Source organism: Lycium barbarum, chromosome 4 (assembly GCF_019175385.1).
Source record: "Lycium barbarum isolate Lr01 chromosome 4, ASM1917538v2, whole genome shotgun sequence".
Taxonomy (NCBI): Eukaryota; Viridiplantae; Streptophyta; class Magnoliopsida; order Solanales; family Solanaceae; genus Lycium; species Lycium barbarum.
The window spans coordinates 75,415,237-75,432,259 of record NC_083340.1 but is presented as its reverse complement, the minus strand read 5'-3'; the positions used below and the strand labels follow the sequence as shown (position 1 = coordinate 75,432,259).

Here is a 17,023-nt window from a genome sequence, read left to right as displayed (position 1 = left end):
CACCAATAAATTAAGCATAGTTATACACAAACTTGTCCGAGAGAAAGGGGAAGAGGGAAAGAAGCCTCCTTGACTAAATTCACATATGAAAATATTATTAGGATTAATATTAACGTTGATCTCTTACTGGATCGTTGGATGACTTAATTCTACTCTAGCATCAAAATTTGAGTAGATTTCTCCAAATGATAATCAACTTAACGATAAAAACTTTATTAATAGGACATAGATTAACATAAAAGAAAAAACGTTGTCACGTCTTCCTATCATTAGCTATAGTACTAACACACAAGAAGAAAAACACAATCAAAGGTGAAAGTTGCAAAACAACGAAGATATAACAAAGAGCCAAATGATTTTGCATAATCGATACTCCACTGATATCTTCCTCACACTTTGAAAGGGATAAGTATTAGGAATAAGAGATTGATCCCATTATCCACATCCTAAAAACAAATTCAAAATCTGGAAGGGAACTATTAAAATAAAGAATCAACAAAAATACTAAAGAGAGAAGGAAGAAAGTGAAGGAAAAAAACCTTTAGAGTAAAAACCTTTTAGAAAATTTCTGAAAGAATCAATATCTGCAATAAGGATTTCATTTTAAGTTATATATTCAATGAATGCAAGTATAAATAGTAGAATTATGAGATTCTAACATAAAGCAAAGATCATAATCCTAGCTCAAAAAGCTTCTTAATAAAAACTCTATAAACGTTGCGTCAAGTGAAGAATATAAAAAAATGATTCTAAGATGAAAATTAAACCAACTCACAGATTGTGAATATGTGAACATCAAAATTTCATTGTCCGGCAGTTCTTACGTCTTTCATTGAAGACCTACAATATAACAAGAATTCAAAAAAAAATTGTAACACACTCTAGCTAAGTCATCTCAAAGGACATAAATTGCTAAGAAACATAGTAAAAGAGGTATCTACTTGGAATTCTTAACTGGTGCTATAAAAGTAGTCACAAAGTCATTAGGCTTCTATATACCATAAATAGATTCTTCAGCTCTTCCAATACAAGGTGGACCTCCAACGTGAATAATAAAATCCTACGGCCAAATCAAATAAGAAAAGAGTATAAGTTAAGATCTCAAGTCATCTAAAATCAACAAAGGGTATGGATAAGAAAAAAAATCTTGATGACTGAAATTATCATAATACCCTCTCGAAGCAAGCTCTATGAAATCACAACAAGTTATTGGCACATACTTGTGATACATCTACTCTAAAAGTAAGAATATCATTTTTTTCTCTCGTTACCTAGAAAAGCAAAATGCAAAACAACTAAAATAAAAATCAGAAGAATATAGACCTAAAGTTTAAATGAACCAATAGAGTTTCTAGAGTACCGTTACAGGCCCTTGTTTTGTCCTTGGTCACGTCGCTGTAGGCCCTCTACAATCAAGCTTTATGAAATGGCAGCAAATCCATGGCACATGCTGATAATATATCACATTTTAAATTACGATTTAAAATATTTTCCCTCATCACCCAAAACACAACTATATGACAACAACAAAAAAATTCTAATAGGAGAATATAGTACCTCCGATATAAATGAACCATCAAAAGTTTCAATAATGACCTTTCTTGCCCTTATTCTACACTCGTCCACATCTCTACTACAAAACTATGAATAATTAGAATCCAAAAGGAAATAGTGAACTATTCAACCCGATAATAACACATAACTAAAAGCGTTTCACCAAAATAATTTAACAAATCTACAAAGACCTGTTGAAAACAGAAAGCACAAGTGTGTGAGATTCAGCTTTGCTCACAATTGTCGAGGAGAGAATCGAGACGTGATCATAGAGAGAAATTGTCAAAACTTGGAAGAGGAGTTCAACGCGAAAACGATTTAACTAAGTAGACAGATTTGAAAAGCCAATCCAAACACCCACTAGCTTTGCTCATAATTGTTGAGGAGAGAACAGATGCTTGATGGTAGAGAGCAATTGTTAGAACCTGAAAAAAGGAATGCATGAAAATTAGCCAGTAAGCAATTCAATTAAGCAAATTAAGTAGACAAATTTGAAGAGCAAAATTGCAATAAGAAAGCTAAATTATCTATAATATAATTACTAACAATACCTACCCAAAGGGAAAAAACAAAGTTGGAAATAAAGAAATCCCCCAAAGCAAATTTTACAGAGAAAGGCCACGTTATACCTGAAATCAAAAGAATCAAGTGTGCAAACATAATCAGAACATCCGAACAGGAAAAAGACAATGAGATGGAACAATTAAATGGAAAAGGGAAAGAAGAGGAGAAGAAGCAGTAGGTTTTGGTGAGGAACGTTTCTTTTCAATTACAGAAAATTTATTAAAGAGTCGATTGTTGGAGTCCGTAGTAAAATAGAGTACGGTTTCCTTTTTTGGCTGGAGCTTTTTTAAGTCAATTTTTAAAGGAGAAAATGGCAAATAAAATGAGAAAATAGATAAACACAAATGCTAGCTTTTGAGATATGCCACAGCACCAGGCCTATGTCTCTCATTTATATAGATATATAGATATAGAAGTAGATTTTTTAAAGGAGAAAATGGCAAAAAAAAGGAGAAAATAGATAAATACAAATGTTGTCTTTTGAGAAATGCCACATCACCGGGCCTATGTCTCTTCTTTATATAGATAAATAGATTTATTACCCCACCTTCCCTCTTTTCATCCAATTCATTCTAAGGATGAATTTCTTCACCTATAAAAAAAAAGTCATCCTTACTTTGTGGTAGGTAAAAACATATTAGAGAGTTCTTGAAAAAATGAGGAAAAAAAGAGAGTTTTATTTAATTGAAGGAAGGTATTCATTTGGTGGAGCTTTGGACTCAACATCTTGTCCAGAGTTTGTTGAGTTGTATGACGTTGTCGGGCTATTGTATCCGAGAGGGGACAAGTTAAGAAGATTACTGCTAGACTAGTGAAAATTATGCCGCAATGGGCTTAAATCTCCGTTACAGTATGTTTGACATGTGGGGATGGGTAGCATGGTTCCCTAGGCGATCCGGATTGGTTTTGAGGAAATTAGAGGCTTAAAGTGAAAAATCGTTGACCAATAGTTGACTTTGGGGTAAAGGAATCTTTTTGGAAATTTTGTCGATTCCATGAGGTTTGAAGTGTCTTTATAACTTGGTAGGGTGGTTGGTTCGGTTCCCGAGGCACTCGGGAGCGTTCTGGTCACTTAGTTGAAAACTTGACTTTGGGGGTTTTGGGGCTTGACCGGGTCAAAATGACCTCCATTGAGAATTCCGAGGGCACGGGAGAATTCGTAACGTGTTTTTATGTTGATATGAATATATGGTTTGTATCCAAGGGATCTCGGATGAGTGTCGGGTTTTGGATTGGACTTGGTGAAAAACCAAATTTTTGCTAGTTTCTAGTGTCCCGCTTCTGTGGGTATGTGTTCGCATCTGCGGATCCGCCCATGCGAGACTTGGACCGTAGACGTAAAGAGATGAGGTGTTAAGTAACTCCGTGGATGTGAGTGCCTCTTCATAGAGGCGAGTCCGCATCTGCTGACAAGGTATCCGCGGATGCGGACATTATTGAACATAAATCCCTTTTTGTTTCTCAACTTCAGATCATTCTTTCCATTCACCAATTTTTTAACTTAAAGAGTGTTGTGGGCGAAATTGGAGAGCTTTTGGGTGATTACAGCTTGGGGTGTGTTCCTTTGCACTCCCTTGTGATTTGTTTATGAATAAGGATTGGAATACATGCTAGTTTTCATCTTGTAAGTTGGGGAAGATAGGGTAGAAACCCTAAATTGTTTCTTTGCGATTCTTGTCTATTTCCATGAGTTTTGTGGGAAGGTTTCTTATTTTCTAAGCTTCTAATCATTGAGGAATTTTAATTGCTAAGTTGAATCCCTTCTTAAATTCTAGGGTTTGGATTATGGAAAATTATGAGTTTTCTCTAAATTTGGGGGTTTTCTATTAATAATGAAATTAATGTTAATTGGGGATTAGTTGGTGTTGATGATTAGTATTTGGACTTCTTGAGCTTAAGGTTGACCTTTTCCAACGTGTAGTTTCCCATTCTACCCTTGTGGGCCTGGGGTAACTTCATAGGGTTATTTTTGGGGTTTTTTCAAAAGCATACAAATATGTGTATATTTAGATCCGTAATCTAATGTAGATCAATTATTTGTTAGACTTTGAGGTTCGGAGGCAATCCGGAAGGGAAAGGCTCAGGTTTGAGGAATTCGAGGCTCGTGTACGGCTTTGAGGTCGGTTATGGCTTACCTTTCTTAGACTTTGATTGGGGAATCACATGTGTTATGTAGTTATTGTGGGGAAAGCATGATTGGCCTTCGGGCATAGTTGTGATGTTAAATCCACTGGCTTGGTATGATTTCAAATTATTTGGGCTTGACGCCGTACTTTATGCAATTATTGACATGTGTAGTACTTGACAACGTGGTGTGATTTTGCGAACTATGCTATTCCTACTAATTGAGATTGGAACTGAGTACTTGATATGCTTCCATGATAGTCTTGATAATCCGAGAAAGGATTGAATTGTCATTATGATATTGGTGAATTCCCTATCATATTAACTGGCCTTGATTACATGTGATTCCTCATTTCTTGCATTCATACATTCATACATAACGAAAGAGTTGTGGAAACAGATTTGAAATGGAAAGAAATAGAAAGAGGAAAGTAACATTATTATTGTTATCGATCTGAGGTCTGAACCGGACATATAGTGGCAGATTCATGCTCCGAGGTTTGTTCCGGAGTGGCTAGTACATGGACGTCGTGGGTCCCCCATGGGTAATTACTATTGAAGCGACAAACGCTTATAGTATGTGTGTATAGGTTTGAGATATTGATCCTTGCATAGCATTGCTTCTCAGCAGTATTGCATTTCTTATTATCGCATCACAGACTATCGCAACGGATTCTGGTTGGTGTTATACTTGTGATGTTGTCTATGGCTGATGAATTTGTTAGAGACTTGGCAGACTTGTGGGTTAGAAACTTAACCCTAGGCTATGAATGGTGATTACTTGGGATATGTTATGCCTGTTGATTGTTGTTGATTGTCTTATATGTTCTACTTGTTGATTTTTATGTTTCATATGTGTTATCTAATCTTAGTTGGCCTATGATTTTTACCAGTACTAGTGTTGTATTGATACTACTCTTGCTGCACTTTTCCTTAGTGCAGAGTTTGAGATAGGATCGTCATCGAGACCTCGAGTTTAGCCCCAAGGTTTCCAGGGTGAGATCTGAGGGTGACCTACTTGCTAGCCTGCAGCCCTGGATCTTGTCTTTATCATTGTCTATTATTCTATCCTTAGACAGTATTTCCTTATGTTTAGACTATTGTTGTGTTCCTAGATTTGTTTTGGTTAGTTGTTTTGGTACTGGTGACTTCATGTCCTTGGGGAGATGTATTGATTGAGTGTTCTGCACTTTATGATTTATGTATGGTTAAAGACTAATTAATGTTGGGGTTTATTATTTCCCACCAGTTTTTTTAATTGATAAAGTGTTGATTAGGGGGATGGTTCGCCCACTTAGGGGGTTAGTGTGGGTGCCATTATGACCGTGCTTTGGGTCGTGACAAGTTGGTATCAGAGCTCTAGGTTCCCCAATCTCACAAGTATAAGATTATGTCTAGTAGAGTCTTGAGGATTGGTATGAAGATGTCTGTACTTATCTTCGAGAGGCTACGGAACACTAGAAAAACTATATTCTTTCATTCATTTCATGCTACATTGTTCTAATTGGTATCTAGTTGGTTTAAATTGGTATGTGATTTCTCTTTCTATTCTCTCACTGATGGTAAGGACTCGTGCTAGCGCTGCAGTCGATGAGGTGCCAATGCCGGCCGCTAGGGCCGTGGCATGTGGTAGGGGCCGAACTAGAGGTTGTGGCCATGGCAGAGGCAGAAGGGCAGCACCAGCTAGGGGCAGAGCACCCGTGGCTGGTCAGGCCCGAGCTAGATCCATGTGTACCGAGCTAGCGGTGGAATATCTGGATGAGGTCGTTGAGGAAGAGGGGCTGGGACCAGCACCAGCTCAGCCTGATCTTATTGCCACTCCAATTATGTCTGATGCTTTGGTTCAAGTGTTGACCCTCTTTGAGGGGTTGACTCAGGCAGGTGTTCTACCAGCTACGCCGGATGGTCAGAGAGTTCGATGACTGATCAGATTCTAGAGAGGTTCTGTGCTCCGAAGGCACAGCCAGCTGATGCTGTGGCTCCCTATATGGATGAGGTCCCCGCACTAAATTTCCTTCATAAACCCGTAGCAGGTCGAGTGATGACCCACAAAGAGCGGGACTTATTTGGGAGGTTCACCAAGATGAAGCCTCTCTATTTCTTCGGCACTTAGTAGGAGGACGCCTCTGAGTTTATTGTTGATTGTCATGAGAGGCTCCACAAGATAGGAGTGGTGGAGACATATGGAGTATATTATGTAGCTTTACAGTTGATGGGTGATGCCAAGCTTTAGTGGAGGTCTCATGTCGAGTGCTGGCTAGTTGGGTCGCCTCCGTTTTCATAGACCAGGTTTTATCAAATCTTGCTGGAGAAGTACGTCCCGCGTACTTTGAGGGACAGGAGACGTGTCGAGTTCAGTAACCTGGAGCAAAGAGGTTCATCCGTTGCTCAGTATGAGGCTTTCATTCCTTTTGTAGATAGGCTCTTCAGTTTCTTCCCACAGAGGCGGACAGAGGGAGGAGTTTTGTCAAAAGGTTGAATACTCCATTAAATTTGGCGGCTCTACAGTTAGTGACCACAGGAGCTACATTTTAGGTGATGTTGGATCATGTCACTTCGGTTGAGTCAGTGAGGCATAAGAGTTATGGTAAGGTTGAAGATAAGAGGGCCCACAAAGGGGGCAGTTTCAATAGTACATCATCAAAAGGGACAAGCCATTATGGGCAGATTTTCCAGTTCTACACCGGTCGCCCAATTCAGTCAGCTATTCAGAACTTCGATTGGGTGTTCTTCAGGGCCCAGCCGTTACTCTTCAGGACAGTCAGACCAGGGTTCTTACTCCCTGTTCTCAGATCATGGAGGGAATTTTGGTTCATCAGCTTCAGTTCAGCAGGCTATATCCGACAGAGCTCGCTATAAGTGTGGTGAACCGGGGCATATCAGGTTCCGTTATCCCCGAATCAGACAAAGTGGGTAGAGTACTCTGTATCAGACCCCCAGGCCTTTAGTGCCATCATTTAGAGGGAGTAGGTCTTCTGGTCAAGGCGATGCTTAGTTTGGGCGACCTGATGGTTCGCAGACTGATGGCAGACGGGTTCATTTTTATGCCTTCCTTGGGAGGCTAGAGGTCGAGGCTTCTGATGCTGTCATCACAGATACTATTTTAGTCTTTCACCGGATCGCTTGCATATTATTTTACACTGGTTCCACTTTCTCTTATGTGTCCACATATTTTTCTATGGGTTTAGATATGGTTTGTGATCTATTTGACATACCTATTCATATGTGTACTCCGGTCAGAGATTCTGTAGTTGTAGCTTGAGTCTATTGGTCTTGCACAGTTATGTTTATGGGTTATGGTACTTGGGTAGACTTAGTGATACTTTATATGGTAGATTTTGATGTTATCTTGGGCATGAGTTGGTTGTCTCCTTATCACGCAATTTTGGACTGTCATAAGACAGTCACGCTTGCCATGCCAAGTATTCCGAGACTTGAGTGGAAGGGTACACCTAGTCCCTCCTTGTCACGACCCAAACCGATGAGCCATGACGGGAGTCTGACCTCTAGCGACCAAACACCCCTAAACACTTATCTGAAACATGCTGAACATCAATAACCTATAATTGGCACAAACTAATCTCATAAAGAGGAAACATCCAAACTCTGTACAATCTGCATATATATACACAACATGCGGAAGAACAGTGCAAGCCAGCTAGGCTACTATATATACTGTACACAAAAGAATAGAGCCGACAAGGCTACATCGTCCAACTAATACATACAACTTTCTACAGACCTCTACTGGAATAAAGCTGTAGAAAGGATGGGACAGGGCCCCGTCGTACCCATCTATATACATCTCAAAAGAATGGCCTACCAAAATAGACTGCGACTCCGGATTGAATGGAGTGCACTGATCTCTGCTGGATAAGGGTCCTACTAAGCTGGGCCACCTCCCTGTCTGCCTGTACCTGCGGGCATGAACGCAGCCCCCCGAGCAACGGGGAGTCAGTACGGAAAATGTACTGCATATGTAAGGAACAAGACAACATATATATATATATATATATATATATATATATATATATATATATATATATATATATATATATATATATATATATATATATATATATATATATATATATATATATATATATATATAAATCATTGATAAGATCAGAACTCATAAGCTGAAATAACTATCTGCATGAATCTGTATGAACTAGTATCTGTCTGCATCTGACTGAATTTGTATGTCGGAACACATGGACATGCATATATATATATGTATATCTAGTAGGTACACACTTCATTGTTATATCACAGGCCACACCTTCACCCTCTGTCAAGCATGCCTTTCTCATGTATATATATATCCCAACATCATAGGCCACACCTTCACCCCCTGTCAAGCGTGCCTTTCACATGTACAACGTAATATCACAGGTCACACCCTCACCCGCTGTCAAGTGTGCCTTTCACTATACCCTGAGAACTGAAAGTGAATACATAGTACAAGTAAAACTGAACAACAGGATTCTCAAAATAATAAAATGACAGTTTGCCTCTCATAGGCCTTACTGAACTCATACTACTAGGACAGGAAATCACAAGATTTGTATATGGGGAAATACCGTAGCCGGGGTACGGGAACATCAAAACTGTATTTCTCTTAGTACTTATAAGAATAGAGTAATATGGAAACTTTCTTACTCGTTTATCGGTTCATATCATAGGATCATGCCAAAAAAAAGGAATAACCTTAACATACCTGGAGATATATTCAATCGTCCAACTCTTATTCCTTGAACTCGTAAGTCTACAATTAAGATAACATAGGCCTTAATTAGGATATTCACCTTACTCACTAATTATTATAATTACAAAAGAGCTTAACAATTATGGACAACATATCCCTTGAAAACGTAGAAAACCCTCAACTCCTAATTCCATCCAATCTCAACTACAATATCAAGGATAACATTAATGGCAACACTCTCATAACAAGATGTACCCAAACACACCCCTCAATCATCTCTTGACATAACCCTAAAAGCACTATTTAACCTTTCATTAACTTATCACTTTCATAGCTATCTTCTCTTCACACGAACCACCAAAACTCTTAGTAACTAACTTAAATACAAGGGTAGAAATCATTTACATACCTTGAGGAGTCAAGAATCCCAAGAATCACTTTAACTTCAACTCCCTAAGCCTCCCATTCTTGGAGAAACCCTAGAAACAACCTTCTTCTTCACAAGGTCGGGTTTACGGGGTCTAGCTCTTGTCAAATCTTCACTACTATGCCATAAATGTTGGGAGAGCAAAATATTAGGGTTTTCTGATCTGGGAATGAGACAAAATAAGACATAAAGTCATGGACCACGTATTTATACTCGGAGAATTAAATACTTCAGTGGTCCGGTTCGACGAGCGGGTTGACGACCCGTCGACGTACGCGTCGACCTGCGCTTGCAGAATGCAAGGCTGCAGAACCCTGTCGATGTCGCACAACGACGGCCCGTCTGTCATGACCCAACTAGGGGCCGCGACGGATACCCGATACTTGTACCGAGCACCCCCCTAACTCGTATCTCATTCTTATTACTGAGTGGGCCATAGTGGTAATACCGTTATTTCTTTACTTAATTCTATCATTAATAGCATAACCGTAATCAGGTGTTAATAAAATCTGCTAGCATGTTATACAACCCCAAAACGAACAAAAGTACAAACCATCTGATTGTACATATCTGTCTACGAGGCTCTAATCATAGCACACACATATATAAGAAGGGCCGGGTTCTACCGCGCCCGAATATGTACACAAAAGTAGTACCAAGAAGCTGAGGCTCCGGAACAACTGGAGCACTGACACAGTACTGCTGATGGAGCTTCTAGGAGTCAAATCTGTCTACCTGCTGACCTGCGCGGCATGAAACGCAGCGTCCACAAGAAGGGACGTCAGTACGAGTAATGTACCGAGTATGTAAGGCATGAATAATAACATTCGGACAATATAGAACAGGGATAATGACATAATAGAAATGTAGAGCATGTCGTGAGGTAGGAAAATAACCTGTACATATAAGTGCCTTTCGGTGGATACCACGCATACTTAGCTTTCCTTTGAAAAACATTTCTTACTCATATACATGTGAGGATAGAACGTGTCATATTGCCGAGGCGTCGGCAGCCGATCCATTTAACCATAAATATATATATATCCCGCGTCCGGGCATCCCGCGTCCGGGATGATATCAAGTCAAATACGGATACATGTACCGTGTGTATATCCCAGCGTCTATAGCGCTCTGCCCTTTTTCTCGTCTTCCCCACATACATATATATATATATATATATATATATATATATCATATCATAGCATGCAGGAAAGTCCAAAGAAAAGCTATAACCCTATCGGAGTGACGTAAAGTCGGTAACCTCGGATTACCTTATGGAATAACCATGGCCGCTTGTCTCACCTTGAATGAACGATACTTATAAGATGAGACTATCAACGAAGGACAACGCTAAGAAAACATAGAATAAAATTATGGACATCATAAACATCAATTCATATGCTTTGGAATCCTTAGAAAATAGGGTCATAACCAAGGAATAGAATTAACGATCAAAATCTAGTTTGATACTTTCATGCTCATATTGAATCCTTAACTTAAGGCTCTTAGTTGCGGAATCATTCTTTTCATACTCATCATAGAAATATTCTCTTTCTTAACATCATCGTTATCATTATCATCATAGAAATATCCTCATTAGAATAGTCACAACACTTATCGTTTGATAAACGGAAAAATAAAGAAAAATCTGGGAACCATGGGCCCACCTCGGGTCAAATGAGGCGGCGTACACAAATTACGTACGTTACGTTTTATGACGTCACTTGTGAGAGTTTTAAGGTAGTCGGGTCTCGTTTGTACAAGTTCTAGATAGCTAGGCAATTCTTCCCACTATTCATGAAAGGTCTAATTCAATTCTATTGAATGAAAAAGGGGAAACTTTAGGCGCGGATTCCGGAGAATAGATTTGTCCCCGAGGCTCGTATCCAACCTAGTATGTCTAGACATGCCAAAGAAGGAAGAGTAAATCCATACATACCTTTTTCCGCTCCTTATGCTACTCCAAATTCAAGGTGCAAATCCGCCAAAATCTACAATTTGGTCACATTTACCAAACATTGATTAGAGCATTTAGAAGTTGAATCTTAAGATAACACTTGTCTACCGAAATTTCGGCAGCACTTCCCCTGTAAATACACCATCCCCAAAATTCAACTTAGCCAATTTTTAATCAACAACAATCCGGGAATCCAACCCGGCCAAACTATCAACAACAATGTCAACAATCATACTAACAATTTGAAAAATCAACCCAAGATACATTCTAACATTAGCAATCTTCGTCACACCATTCAACAACACTTCATTCATGTTTAATTCGATTCGCATAACATTCAAATGACTCCATTTATACACTACTCCACCCGGCACATTAGCAATATCATTACTACAATTATAAGAAACCCTACCAATGCCATTCTAACTTTTTTCCATAATCCACACACAACCACAACTTCACTAGAATCATGCAATTTTCAATATCAACATAACACCCATAGCAACAACAACCAAATACTAGATAAAATAATTAAATCATCACTCCTACCCACATATAGGTGCAAGGCTACAACATACTTTCACTATCCCATGAATTTCATCCACTTTTACATACTACAACATACACAATCATCCTTAACATACAAGAAAAGAATTAAACCTTACCTTTCTCCTCAATTCTTCACTTGGCTAGAATTTGCCACTTGTATGAATATAGGTTTTTCTTGCTCCACTAACCACTTCACTTTGCTAAAGAACCTTCACCTAGTAGAAAATAATTTTTGAAGAAAAATTTTTCCAAAATTTTTGTTGATCTTGCCTTGACCGAAATGGCCTAGGGGTTTTTCTCCCTTTTTTTTTTTTGTTCCTTGTTTCTTGAAATTTCTACAGGATTATGGACAATTAGAAGACTTAGTCTTCTTTTATTTTGACCACTTAGGCTTTAGTTGGGCCTAGGCCCACCCATGTGGATGGCCCATGTGGCCCCTTTTTAATTTCCAAGCCCATATTTTGCTCTCTTGGTCTTGCAACTCATAAATTAATTTTTTCCAAAATTCCACATTTGCCCTTAGCCTTCGTCCATATTTCCACGAGTCATATTGCGAATATACCCTTTTTACCCCTAGCCTTTCTTAATAATTCCGCTTCTAAATTCTTCATAAGCAACTCATATGCCAAACAAAACAAAAATAAGGCCTTGCTTGTTGTCTTCCCGCGATTGTCTTGAATTATCCGATTGCACAAAAATGCGGGATATAACACCGTCGACAGGTTCGATGACCCGTCGATCTTGACTGGTGTCTGCAGACTTTTCCAATTCGGTTCAGATCGCGTTGTTTCGATTCGTTCAACTTCTAACCCTGAAAATCACCAGGAATTCCTGCTTGTACCATTGCACATGGGGTAGGGCACTTTCTATCTCTAAAACTCTGGCTCGGGTCTTGATTTCCAAGGCATACCCAACTAGGAAATCATGAGTTCCACCACTACGAAGACGAGGGGTGTAACATTCTTTCCCCCTTAGGAACATTCGTCCTCGAATGTTAGAACAATCCTGGGTTATAAACAATTCGGCATAGTCTCCCCTGTACTTATATCAATCCGTCCTGTACGCAACAACCCAAAATAATGCCTCACAGGGACACATACTATAACATACAATACTATGGCCTCACACGACCAATCACGATAACTGAAATGAAATAATACTTGAGAAAAGTGATGCCTCCGACTACACCTCCTATACTGCTGGGAACAATTGCGGGTACTTAACCTTCATCGCTTATTTCGCTTCCCAAGTCATTTCTTCAACATTCTTATACTTCCACAGGACTTTAACGGAGGCTACATCTTTGGTTCGCAACTGACGGACCTGTCTGTCCAATATAGCCACCAGAAGCTCTTCGTACGATAACTGATCTGTCACCTGGATATCATTCACTGCTACAACTCTTGAAGGATCTCTGATACACTTAAGAAGCATTGAAACATAAAATACTTGATGTACCGATTCTAACTCTGAAGGAAATTCCAGTTCATATGCCACTGCACCCACCATACGAATGATCTTATATGGCCCAATATATCTAGGGCTCAGCTTACCGTTCTTACCAAACCTCATCACTCCTTTCATAGGCGAAACTTTCAGGAACACCTAGTCGCCCAGCTTGAACTCTAGCTTATGTTGCTGATTATCCGCATAGGATTTCTGTCAGCTCTGGGCTATTAGCAACCTCTCTCTAATTACCTTCACCTCATCAACTGCTTGCTGAATTAGGTATGGGCCTAGCAAATGATTTTCCCCAATATCAAACCATCCTATGGGCGATCTACACCTCCGCCCATATAAGGCCTTATAATGAGCCATTTGAATACCGCAATGGTGTCACGACCCAACTAGGCCGTGACGGGTATCCGATACTGCTATACCGAGCACCTCTTATTTCGTATCATATTCTTATTACTGAGTGGGTTATTTCTTTACTTTAACACTATCATTAATAGCATAATTATAAACATGTGTTAATAAACTTTGCTAACATATTATACAGCGACGAGGACAAACAAGAGTGCAAAACATCTGACTGTACATATCTGTCTACGAGCCTCTAAACAAAATACATATGATAACAAGGAGGGCCGGGTACTGCCGTGCCCGAACATGTACACAAAAGTAGTACCAATAAGCTGGAGCTCCGGAACAACTGGAGCACTTTCAATGTACCGCTGGAGGAGCTCGTAGGAATCAAACCCGTCTACCTGCTTACCTGCACGGCATGAAATGCAGCGTCCACAAGAAGGGACGTCAGTACGAGTAATGTACCGAGTATGTAAGACATGAAAAGTAGCATAACGAGAACATAAAGTATGAATAATAATATAATGAGTTCATAGAGCATATAGAAGATAAGAGAGTAACCTGTACATATGAGTGCCCTTTTTGGACGGATGCCATGCATGCTTATCTTTCCTTTAAAAACAATTCTTTTTCATATACATAGAAAGTAGAACATATCATCATATCATAGCGCCGAAATACGTTGGCTCCCCCACATATGGCCCGCGTCCGGGATGATAAATCACGCCAGCTGACCAGGTGGCAATGTGTCTATAGCGCAACATATCTCCCTTTCCTCATATACCCCATATACATATACATATATCATGTCCATGTGTCATATACATATATCATATAAGCAGCATGCAGGAGAGCCCGAAGAAGGTCATGTATCTATCGGAGTGACGTAAGGTCGGTAACCTCCGATTACATTATGGAATAATCATGATGGCCATGTTTCACCTTGAAGGAACTAAAATTATAAGGCGAGACTATCAATAAAGAACAGCGTTAAGAGAAAACATATAATAAGATTATAAACCTCATAAGGCGTCAGTTTATATTCGTTGAAGTCTTTAGGAAGTAGAGTCGTATTCAAGGAATAAAGTTGAGGATCAAGAACTAACTCTAGATTCTCATATTCATATTGAATCCATAACTTGAGATTTTCAACCATGAAACCATATTCATCATAATCATCATAGACATATTCTCATTTTTGACAACATCGTTTTCATTACAAAAACATGTCCGTCGTCATAATTATAAAAGCTTACAAAATCATAAACCCTTGTTTTGGAACAGTATAGACATTTTTGGAAAATATTTACGGGTTATCAGGGATAGAATCATGCCTTAGAATCCAAAACATCTAACTTTTGAAAACAAGGAAAGTATGGAAACATTTACAAAATCATAGCGCAGGAATCATGCCTTTGAAAGAAAGGGGCGAGCCTTAACATACCTTGTCCGCTTCCCTAGTCAATCCAACTTAACTCTTGGCCTTCCCAAAATCTATAACAATGTTAATGAATACAAGTATTAGCTATGGATATTCAAGGATCTCATCCTAAACTAACACTTTGCCTACCGAAATTTCGGCAGCATTTCCCCTATAAATACACCATCCCCGAGAATCTAACTTGGCCAAGTTTATCAACAACAACCCGAGAATTCATCTCGGCCAAATTATCAAAAACAATACCAATCACCATACTAACAACTTTAACAATTTATCCAAAATACATTCTAGCATTAACAATCCTTGCCACACAATTCATCGGCAATTCATTTATATTCAAGTCAATCACATATAATCAAGCCAATACCAATGATACCACATTCAAGTATTAATCCGAAATCATTCCAACATGATTCAAAAATTCTTCAAATAATTCACATATCATCCCAAGCAACCCAATCGACATACTACTTCCCCCGAGACTTTCCAACTTCAATAAGAACAATAACAGCCTAATTCCTTCTTTCAAATTCAATCACAACAACCCAACAATTTACACACTAACAACCTTATCTTCCATAAATACAAGAAGACTATTTTCAATTCACACTAATTTCTAAAACAACTCTCCAACCATCACAACCTCACTAGAATCATCCAACTTTCATTATCAACATAACATCCACAACAACAACAACCAAACACTAGATAAAATAATTAAATCATTATTCCTACACACACACATACATGCACGGCCACAACAAGTTTCCATATTTCCATGAATTTCATCCACTTTCACATACTACAACATACATAATTATCCATAAGATATAAGAAAATGATTAAGCCTTACCTTTTTCATTGATTCTTCACTTGGCTAGAATTTGTAACTTGTATGAATATATGTTTTTCTTGCTCCAATAACCACTTCACTTTGCTAAGGACCCTTCAATTAGTTGTTTGGCTAGAAGAGCATAATTTTTTGATGAAAACGTTTCCAAGGTTCTTGTGGGTTTGATTATGGCCGAATGGCCTTTGGTCTTTTTCTCCTTCTCTTTTGTTCTTTAATTTTCTTGAAATTTCTAGGAATAAGATGAAACTTATATTGACTTGGTCATCTTTTAATCTTATTCATCAAGCTCCTTTGTGGGCTTAAGACCACTCCATTTGGACGGCCAACATGGCCCAATAACTCAAGCCCACTTTCTTTATTTTTTTTGGTTTTGCTCTTCATGAATTTTTTTTCCAAATTCCAAATTTGCCCTTAGCCTTCCTCCATATTTCCATGAGTCATATTGCGGATTTCCTTTTTTACCCCTAGCCATTCTTGATATTTCCACATCAAAAATTTTATGAACAACTTATGCGCCAAACAAAAATCAAAATTATAGCCTTGCTCTTTGATAATAACGAGGTTAGGGAGATCCCAAATTTATAATTAAAATATAAGAAGTGCGGAAGCAAATATAGAAAAGAATCTAAAAACTAAAAAAATAAAAGATATGGGAAATTCGAAGGAACAATCCACGAATTTCCAAGAACATAAGTTCTAAAGTCTTGACAAGATCCAAGTAACAACATATAGATTTATAGGAAGAAATCTAACGCCTTTACTTGAGATAACAAATCAAAAACAGTAGATTCGGATCCTGACCGCTTTATGAGTAACTTAAGACAACAATTAGTATTTAGAACTAATCGCCTTCGCAAGAATACCAAAAAGAAATCAAAGATATCAAAGAAGAAATTATTTTACTACCTTGAACTAAGAACTAGTTAGGTTGAAAGATAAATCCTAAAGTAATGCCACAAAGGTTCAAAAGAACTCTCAATATAATATATTCTTCAAAATCTGCTTTACAATGAATGACAATCACCCCTTTATATAGT

The 17,023-nt window shown here is 38.5% G+C and overlaps 1 long non-coding RNA gene across 1 annotated transcript; it reads right to left on the bottom strand.

Annotated features, from left to right (window-relative positions):
* Positions 1–268: 268 nt before the first annotated feature.
* Positions 269–2,391, bottom strand: LOC132638451 (uncharacterized). Its single transcript, XR_009581739.1, has 4 exons — positions 2,110–2,391; positions 1,558–1,979; positions 1,324–1,450; positions 269–840 (listed from the first exon to the last, which is right to left on the bottom strand). It is a non-coding gene; the product is annotated as an uncharacterized LOC132638451 (long non-coding RNA).
* Between the last annotated feature and the right edge of the window lie 14,632 nt (positions 2,392–17,023).